We start from the raw sequence: 10,857 nt of genomic DNA, 5'->3' as shown, positions 1-10,857 counted from the left end.
GATAACATACTTTTACTTGCCACTTAAACAAAATTCATAAGATAAATCACAACCAGCAATAGACGAATGAATTGCCATATTTATTCATCAAAACACTAGTAAGAAAGGCAGCAAATTAAAGAAACACCAATCAAAACTAAACCCAAATCCCCCCCACACTTAAATCACACATTGCCCTCAATGTGATAATGAAACAGTAAAAATAAGAAGAAGGACAACGAAACTCCCCTGAAGCTGATGCCAGCTATTAGCACCTGTAGTTGGAGGAGGCGGAGCGGAGGTCAAAGGGTCGGGATCGTGGTTTCACCATTCTTTCCAAATTGCACTCCAAACCACAATAGACAACAGTTGCTAACGAATAATGGAAACAAGAAATTCAAAGCACTAACAAATGAAAAATCAATTCAATGAACAAAATGCACACTTCATTCACTCACAAGTTATACAGATATCTCAACACTTATAACAAATGCAATCAATAAACACTCGTGGTTCCAAACTTATCCAAATGTAATAATAATGCACCTCAAAATCACCCCAATCAATGTAGTAATTGAAATGCAAACAGACAAAAGGCTCTCATATAAGGCAATTGAAGGCAATCTACTTCAATAAGTAAATTTAAGTGTTAAAGGCACCTCCCAATTGAACAAACAACTGTAGCAAATTACTCACAGTTAGACACAAAGTACAGCAGATTAAACACAATTCGACCAATTCGACCTAAATTGACAGGTGTCGAAGTAAAATCAATAAAGATATGCAAAACACCCTAAACTAGTATCATCGGTGCACGCATAAGGAATAAGTAAATCACACGACTAACCACAAGTCAATCTACTAAATAAATAAAAATCAAGCAAAGTAAAAAGAAACAAGCAAAGTAACACAGAAGTACCCAACTAAGGAGGAATAGAAATGTCAGGTAGTCCAAACACACAAAATTTTCAAAAACGTACTGTAATAAAAATAATAAAAACATACTGCAATAATAAAATAAGAAAATAAAAAAAAATAATAGAAAGAGATTGAGGCAGGCGCGTGCATACGAAGCCAGTGGTGCGATGAAGGTGGTGGCTGTGAGAGAGAAGAGTTTGCGGCAGCTGGATCTGGTGGTGCGCGGCTTTCGGGGCTTCAGACGGATCTTGGAGGCGGTGGCTATGGCAAGGGTGAAGGAGGTCAGATGAGCTGGTGGTCACCCTTGGCGAGGAGAGCCGAGGCAGCGGCGAGAAGAGCTGGGGTGGGCGGCGGTGGGGTGAGGTTCGCAGCCGAAGAAGAAAGAAAAAGAAAGGGACAGCGGCTTGGCAAGAAAGAAAGAAAGAAAGAAAGAAAAGAAAGAAAAAGAAAAAGAAAGAAAGAAAGAAAAAGAAAAAAAAAAAAGAAAAAAAAAAATTTTTTGATCTTACATTTTTTTTTTTTAAATTCAGAAATTGATTGTTGATAAACTAAACTGCATATTAAGAAAGAAAGTAATTGTATTTTTTTTTTTGATTTCTTTTTTGATTTTTTTTTTGTTTTAGTTCGTCAAACATGGCATGGGCACGCCAAGATTAGAAAACATTCTCTGACCTTGAGAATCAGTTTTGAACATTAACGCGTGCCCTCTCCGCACGGGCACGCCAAGATTCCACTTCGTAATGTTGAGATTTTACGAACATGGCGTGGGCATGCCATGTTTTAGAAACATCCTCTGACCTTGAAGTTGGAACTTGTGAGATTAATGCGTGCCTTCTTCGTACGGGCACGCCATGATCACCTGTCCTAATCATAGTAGAGAAAAATATCAAATTTAAGCAATACCCAGATGAGAAACGACATATTTAACGAATCGCACAACAAAAACCAACAAAATCAAAAATTGGGTTGCCTCCCAAAAGCGCCTTTCTTTAACGTCTTTGGCTAGACGGAGTCCAGAATTTGCTTAAACTAAGCAAATCGGGTCTTCCAGTTGCATCATCTCCACCCGTTCAATTGGAAATCCTTCATAATACGGCTTGAGACGATGACCATTCACCACAAATTTCTTCTCTGTTTTCAAACTTTGGATCTCTACTGCACCATAATGAAAGACATTAGTCACAACAAAAGGGCCAATCCAACGAGAACGTAATTTACCTGGAAATAGTTTCAATTTGGAGTGGTATAGTAAAACTTTTTGCCCACAGACGAATGTCTTCCTAGAGATCTGTTGGTCATGAAAGATCTGATTCTTCTCCTTATAGATCACTGCATTCTCGTATGCTTCATTTCGAATTTCTTCCAACTCTAGTAATTGTAACTTTCTTTGAATTCCGCCTTCCTCGATATCCATGTTGCATTGTTTGACCGCCCAAAATGCTCTATGCTCAAACTCGACCGGGAGATGACATGGCTTTCCAAATACCAATCGGTAAGGGGACATGCCAATGGGTGTCTTGTATGCTGTCCTATATGCCCATAGTGCATCATCTAGTCTCACACTCCAATCCTTCCTATCGGGTCGGACCATCTTTTCTAGAATTGATTTGATCTCTCGGTTCGATGTTTCCGCCTGACCATTTGTCTGAGGATGGTATGATGTAGAGACTTTGTGCAAGACACCATATCTCCTAAAAATTGCAGCGATCTTTTTGTTGCAGAAATGAGTACCCCGATCACTTACAATTGCTCGCGGCATCCCAAAGCGAACAAAAATATTAGACTTAACGAATTCTGCAACCACTTTGGAATCATTAGTGCGGGTGGCCTTTGCTTCTACCCATTTCGAAACATAATTTACAGCAAGCAATATATACAAAAAACCAAAGGAAGAAGGAAAAGGACCCATAAAATCAATGCCCCAAACGTCAAAAATTTCAACAAAATCATTGGGGTTTGAGTCATTTGATCCCTACGAGAGATATTACCCACTCTTTGACACTTATCACATGACTTACAAAATGAGTAGGCATCCTTGAATAGAGTTGGCCAATAGAATCCACTCTCTAGCACCTTACGAGCCGTTCTCTTTGGTCCAAAGTGACCTCCACATGCAAAAGAGTGACAATAGGCTAGAATAGATTGAAATTCAACTTCACTTACACATCTACGGATGATTTGATCAGCACCCCGCTTCCAGAGGTAAGGATCATCCCAAATGTAGAACTTTGCATCGCTCCTCAACTTGTCTCTCTTTGCCTTAGGCCATCCTGTAGGAAATTTGTCAGTGACTAGAAAATTAACAATATCTGCATACCAAGGCAAAGATGAGTTAATAGAAAATAAATGCTCCTCGGGGAATGCTTCTCTCAATGGGATGTCATCTTCGACGACTTGTACTCGACTCAAGTGATCTGCTACCAGATTCTCCGCCCCTTTCTTATCTCGGATCTCCAGGTTGAACTCCTGTAGCAACAATATCCACCGTATCAATCGCGGTTTAGCCTCTTTTTTGGTCAACAGATACCGCAAAGCTGCATGATCAGAAAAAATAATAACTTTAGCACCAAGTAAATAAGACCGAAATTTTTCTAAGGCAAAAACAACTGCTAAAAGCTCCTTTTCGGTGGTTGAATAGTTCAATTGAGCTCCGTTCAAGGCTCGAGATGCGTAGTAAATAGCATGAGCTGCTTTTCCTACTCTTTGACCCAATACCGCACCAACTGCATAGTCACTGGCGTCGCACATGATCTCGAATGGGAGGTTCCAGTCAGGGGGTTGGATAATAGGTGAGGTGATCAATAACTCCTTTAACTTATTGAATGCCCCCTTACATGTTTCATCAAATTCGAAGGATACATCTTTTTGCAAAAGTTGGAACAAGGGTGCTCCAATTTTCGAGAAATCCTTGATGAACCTTCTATAGAAACCTGCGTGACCCAAGAAGGAACGAACTTCCCGCACACTCGCGGGGTAAGGTAAAGTAGATATAACATTTATTTTTGCCTTATCAACCTCAATACCTGTAGATGATACTACATGACCCAAAACTATCCCGTGTTCAACCATAAAATGACATTTTTCCCAATTAAGCACGAGATTAGTTTCTATACACCTTACTAAGATCAATTTCAGATTATCTAGACAGTTTTCAAAACTTTCACCATATACACTGAAATCGTCCATGAAAACCTCAATAATTTTCTCAACATATTCTGAAAAGATACTTACCATGCATCTTTGAAAGGTAGCAGGTGCATTACACAATCCAAATGGCATCCTTCGGTATGCAAATGTTCCAAATGGGCAGGTGAAAGTAGTCTTCTCTTGGTCCTCGGGTGCGATAGCAATTTGAAAATAACCTGAAAATCCATCCAAGAAACAATAGTAAGCTCGACATGCTAATCGCTCCACCATCTGGTCAATGAAAGGGAGGGGGAAATGGTCCTTTTTCGTGACGGCATTTAGCTTTCGGTAATCGATACACTGTCGCCATCCGGTGGGCTTTCGAATTGGTACGAGCTCACCCTCTTGGTTTGATTCCACTGTCACCCCTGCCTTCTTCGGGACCACCTGTACTGGACTTACCCACGGGCTATCTGATATTGCAAATATAATTCCAACGTCCAGCAGTTTTAAAATCTCTTTCTTTACGACCTCCATCATGAGAGGATTTAATCTCCGTTGAGCTTGCCGTACGGGTTTAGCATTCTCCTCGAGTCGAATTCGGTGCATACACACCGCGGGGCTAATTCCCTTGATGTCGGCGATGGTCCATCCTATCGCCTGCTTATGTTCCCTAAGAACTCGAAGTAGTTTCTCTTCTTGAACCTTTGATAAACCCGCGGAGATGATCACTGGAAGTGTCTCCCCTTCACCTAAGTATACATACTTTAGGTGTTTCGGCAGTGGTTTTAGTTCCAAGACAGGTGCCTGCACCACAGATGTAAGTAACCTTTGATGAGGTTCGGGTATGAAAATCGGTGCAAGATCATACCTTGTCTTCGTGGTTGGTAACGTTTGCAACGATCCAATCACGCATTTAAGCTCTTCACTCAATTCTACCCTAGAGGTTGTTTCGGACTCAAAGTGCCTGGTCAGGACGACCTCTAGTTCATCCCTGCCTTCAATTTCAAAAACCTCCTGTATAGCAGGGTCAATAACATTTATCGAGAAAACAGAGCCAATATTTGAATCGGATGGATATTTCATGGTCTCAAAGATGTTAAAGTGAACAATCTCACCATCAAATTCCATAGACAAAGTACCCTTATTAACATCAATTTTGGTTCGGGCTGTGCTCAAAAAGGGTCTACCTAACAACAAAGGTGACGGATCACGGGAGTGTTCATCCTCCATGTCGAGCACATAAAAATCAGCTGGAAAAATCAATTCATTAATTTTTACCAAAACATCTTCAATCAACCCGTCAGGGTATGCATTGGTCCTGTCAGCTAATTGGATTATTATCCCAGTCTCTTTCAAAGGGCCTAAGTTCAATGAAGCATAAATGGACTTTGGCATGACATTAATCGAGGCTCCTAGGTCTAACATGGCCTTTCCAATCAAAGTATTACCTATCCTACAAGGAATAGTAAACATACCTGGATCTCCGCATTTTGGTGGAAGTTTCCTTTGTAGAATTGCTGAAACATTCTCCCCAACTATAACTCGTTCATCCCCCTTCAACCGCTTGCGGTTGGCACACAAGTCCCTCAAAAATTTTGCGTACCTGGGTACTTGTTTAATCGCATCCAGCAGGGGTATGTTGATCTCCACCTTGCGAAAGATCTCCAAGACCTCTTTTTCCTTATCTTGCTTCTTTGGTTTCTCTAACCTGCTAGGAAAGGGAGGTGGATTAGTTTTAGTTGTAGGAATTGGGTTCGAGGTTACCTTTGCATTTTTGTTGTCTGTGCCCTCCTCTTTCAATTCTTTCTCAATCCGTTCCTCGTCCTTGTCTTTAGGAATCACCGGTTCGGGTCCTTGAACTTCCTTGCCACTCCTTAAGGTCATTGCGCTTACATTCTTTGGATTTGCCTCAGGTTGAGATGGCAACTTTCCTTGAACTTGGGACTCCAAACGGTTGATTGTTATAGCCATTTGATTCATTTGATTTTGCAATGATTGCACCTGTCCCAGTTGATTTCTCATGCTTTGCAGGTCTGAATCCGTCTTTTGTTGGTTAGCAAGTAATTGCTTCATCATTTCTTCCATGGACGGACTTGAGTTTGAAGGGAGTGGTGGTGGTGGTGGGCGAGGATGGTACTGCTGTTGGTGTCCTTGCTGTCTATTTGGCACAAAGTTAGACTGCCTATTTCCTCCATAGCTAAGGTTGGGGTGATCCCTCCAACCAGGATTGTAGGTGTTTGAGTACGGGTCGTACTGCTTTCTTGGCGCGGGCGCGTGGCCAGCCATGTTCACCTGTTCTGCAGTTTCTTCTTGAACCAGTGGACACATTTCCGTAGGATGACCCACGGCAGTACACACCCCACACACTTTGACTTGTGAAGCACTCCCCACAGCTAATTGTCTTACGAAAGATGTTAATTCGGAGATCTGCTGTTGGATAGAGGACGTTTCCACCTCATTCACCCTACGCGTCGGGATGTCCTCTCTTGAACCAAACTGCTGTGAGTTCTCAGCCATCCCTTCAATCAACTCCCATGCTCCTCGAGGGGTTTTGTTCACCAACGCTCCTCCACTTGCAGCATCGATTATGCTTCTGTCCCTGAAAAGCAACCCCTCATAGAAATATTGAATGAGCAGTTGCTCACTTATCTGATGCTGAGGGCATTTGGAGCACAGTTTCTTAAATCTCTCCCAGTACTCATAGAGAGATTCGCTTGGGTGTTGTTTGATACCACATATCTCCTTCCTTAGGCTCGCAGCTCGAGACGCAGGAAAGTACTTGTCCAAGAATTTTTTCTTCAGTTGGTCCCATGTGGTGATACTACCAGGCGGTAGGTAGTAGAGCCAGTCTTTCGCGGAGTCCTTCAAAGAGAAGGGGAAGGCCCTCATCTTTATTTGCTCTTCTGTAATTCCCGGAGGCTTCATACTGTTGCAAACGACGTCAAACTCTTGCAAGTGCTTGTAGGGCTCCTCACCTGGTAGACCATGAAAAGATGGCAAGAGATGAATTAGACCAGATTTTAGTTCAAAGGGAGTGTCATCATTTAAATGTGGAAAAGTAATGCACAAGGGCTGCTGATTTAAATCAGGAGCAGCCAACTCCCTTAGTGTTCGTGCATTTGCCATAGTGACTTCCTCTTGGTCTGAATCACTTGAATTGTCACCAGACAAATTTGTCGGCTCAACCTCTGGATCAAGTTCCTGAGGTGCAATATCGTATTGCTCCTCCCTGAGCCGCCTGGTTTCTTTTCTCGTTCTACGCGCGGTCTTCTCTACTTCAGTGTCGAAAATTAATTCGCCTGTACGAGAAGAGCGAGGCATAAACTAGAAAAATACCAGAAAAAAAATGAACTTAAAAAGAAACAAATGATTAACGCCAGTCCCCGGCAACGGCGCCAAAAATTGACAGGTGTCGAGTCTGTGCAATAATAAATACCTACTCGAGAAAAATGAATTTTCTGTGTATAGTAGTGAGTAGGGTCGAATCCACAGGGACTGGGAAAAATTCGATTCTTTTCAAGTTCGGGACACGGGGGATTTTTATCAGAAATAAACTAAAAATAATTAAACAATTTAACTAAAAATAATTAACCAAAAATAATTAATTAATTAATACAATTATAAATAGCAATTAAATAACTGATAAAAAATTCTAGCCAAGGATACAACTACGCAGACACAGTCCATTCATCCGATCATTGATGCAAAGAAGGTTCACTTAATTTTATTAATAGGCTAGTTATAGTCGCCGATAAACTCTAACGACCAGCTTTTCCTTAATTTATTGATAACCAAGGTACGACCGTTGATTACCTCTAACCAGGAAATACTCCTAGGTACGACCGTAGGAATTAATTTCCTAATTGCATTAAAAATTAGAAAAGCCTAACCCAAATTAATAACACGCTACAAGGGTTATTTAAATCAGATTGTATGTCCCCCTAGTATGTGAAAATACTAGTTGTCACTAATATTAACCAACTAAATAATTACAGATTTAATTGATTAATTTGACAAGAGATTAATAAGTCAAATTGCACATCGGGCCCTTGATATCCAATTAACAAAATAATCCCATGGAAATTAAAATAGAAAACATGCAAATATTAACAAATTAAGGAACACGTAAAATTAATTAGATCTCACAGATATTTGGGACTGCGTCTTCGCGTTGATCCTTGACTAGATGAGAAAATTAGCCACGCCTCATACGAAAATCTTCACACAATTCAATTGAATTTAAAGACATCATCTTTCTTTGATAATTGAGAGAGTGAATAACAAAGCTCTCGGAAGAAAATAAGAAAATTGCACAATAGAATTCAACAAACCAAAACAACTCCCTATTCTCTCCTCTGGAACATCCCTCGGAGAGAAAAACTACAAACTCCTCTATCCTCCTACGGAGCTTATTTTGAAAGAAAACTACAACTCACTAGCGTCTCGTCTTCTGCCATCGTTCGATATATATAAGGCAAGCCTTTAGTCTTCATAGCTTTTTCATAGTCTTTTCTCCTTGAGCCCACTACTCTACGTAGGGAGCAATTGGAAAAGCTACAATCATCAAAGCCAACATCTTGGCTAATGAGTACATCTCCCACCATAAGGACAGACTTTCTACGTGGTCCCCGTTAGATAATGAAAGAAAACATCATTCCAATTAATTCCAGCACAATCATCAATTCCTCTGCAATTATCAAAACGGAGGAGTCCACTGTAATCATCAATTCCAGCACAAATACACCCGTGGAACCTAGCTTGTATGTTCTTTAGAAACTTCCCACGTGTGGAGTATTTGTTGTAAGAAAATCTCTCTTTTCTGCTCCACTTCCTGAAATTGAGTCCAGATGCCAAATATAAGTATATGTTGACAATTAAAATAATATTTGGCATGGAAACAGGGAAAATTAATAATAAAATTACTAACAATTAACACCTTATCAATTCCCCCCACACTTAAATCATGCTTGTCCTCAAGCATGGGAACAACTAAATTCAACAATGGCTAACTCTCATTTCATTTACTGCCAAGCTACGCTTATCCCAAAATCAAGTTTTAGTGGCTAAGTGTCAAGACATATTTCTCCCGGTTAGCTCCTGAAATCATAGACTCGTCCAATTCATAGCTAACTCGTCTAAGAAATCAAAATATTAAACTAGCAAAAGTTAGCAATTGGGTCAACTGAAAATCAAAATCTCAACATTGAAGAACAAGGATCGGCAGGCCAACATGATCATAAGCTTACTTATTATTTTCTTTTTCTTTTTTTTAATAAATGCTCAGTCCCAAGCTATTCAAGTCTTTTGACGTGAACTCTGACATTTTTAGATGAAAGAGCCCAGTTACTCAACTCTTCACAACTTCAGGACTAACTACTCATATATATAGTCACTTTTTGACGCGAAAGTCGACACTTGTGGTGAAGACTCCCGGTTACTGGGTGACGACACTAGCGGAGTAGGGTCATTTATTAATCACAATTAAAGCACCAGAAAACCAGATAATTAAAGATCATGGCCCACGTCATCTCCTAATATGGAGAACTAAGATCAACAATTGCCTAATCCACACAACAATTGCTAGTAAAATATTTATATTGCCTAAACAATTTAACCACAATTTGCACCAAGTCATTAAACTCATGATATTTACCAAGATAACATGCTTTTACTTGCCACTTAAACTAAATTCATAGAATAAATCATAACCAGCAATAGACGAGTGAGATGCCACATTTATTCATCAAAACACTAGTAAGAAAGGCAGCAAATTAAAGAAACACCAATCAAAACTAAACCCAAATCCCCCCCACACTTAAATCACACATTGCCCTCAATGTGATAATGAAACAGTAAAAATAAGAAGAAGGACAACAAAACTCCCCTGAAGCTGGTGCCAGCTATTAGCACTTGTAGTTGGAGGAGGCGAAGCGGAGGTCAAAGGATCGGGATCGTGGTTTCACCATTCTTTCCAAATTGCACTCCAAACCACAATAGACAACAGTTGCTAACGAATAATGGAAACAAGAAATTCAAAGCACTAACAAATGAAAAATCAATTCAATGAACAAAATGCACACTGCATTCACTCGCAAGTTATACAGATATCTCAATACTTATAACAAATGCAATCAATAAACACTCGTGGTTCCAAACTTAGCCAAATGTAAAAGCACCTCCCAATTGAACAAACAACTGTAGCAAATTACCCACAGTTAGACACAAAGTACAGCAGATTAAACACAATTCGACCTAAAATATATATATATATATAATGATTAACGATTGGACATTCAATTCACAAGTCAATCTACTAAATAAATAAAAATCAAGCAAAGTAAAAAGAAACAAGCAAAGTAACACAGAAGTACCCAACTAAGGAGGAATAGAAATGTCAGGTAGTCCAAACACGCAAAATTTTCAAAAACGTACTGTAATAAAAATAATAAAAACATACTGCAATAATAAAATAAGAAAATAAAAAAAAATAATAGAAAGAGATTGAGGCAGGCGCGTGCATACGAAGCCAGTAGTGCGATGAAGGTGGTGGCTGTGAGAGAGAAGAGTTTGCGGCAGCTGGATCTGGTGGTGCTCGGCTTTCGGGGCTTCAGGCGGATCTTGGAGGCGGTGGCTATGGCAAGGGTGAAGGAGGTCAGATGAGCTGGTGGTCACCCTTGGCGAGGAGAGCCGAGGCAGCGGCGAGAAGAGCTGGGGTGGGCGGCGGTTGGGTGAGGTTCGCAGCCGAAGAAGAAAGAAAAAGAAAGGGACAGCGGCTTGGCAAGAAAGAAAGAAAGAAAGAAAGAAGAGGAGAATAAAGAAAAAGAAAAGAAG

The 10,857-nt window shown here is 40.3% G+C and overlaps 1 non-coding gene across 1 annotated transcript; it reads left to right on the top strand.

Annotated features, from left to right (window-relative positions):
• The first annotated feature begins 6,673 nt into the window (after positions 1–6,673).
• LOC113757582 lies at positions 6,674–6,780 on the top strand. Its single transcript, XR_003466410.1, has one exon. It is a non-coding gene; the product is annotated as a small nucleolar RNA R71 (small nucleolar RNA).
• The last annotated feature ends 4,077 nt before the right edge of the window (positions 6,781–10,857 follow it).

This window comes from Coffea eugenioides, unplaced genomic scaffold (assembly GCF_003713205.1).
Source record: "Coffea eugenioides isolate CCC68of unplaced genomic scaffold, Ceug_1.0 ScVebR1_3137;HRSCAF=4293, whole genome shotgun sequence".
NCBI lineage: Eukaryota > Viridiplantae > Streptophyta > Magnoliopsida > Gentianales > Rubiaceae > Coffea > Coffea eugenioides.
The sequence above is the reverse complement of the archived record's forward strand: the minus strand, read 5'-3'. Positions and strand labels throughout refer to the sequence as shown.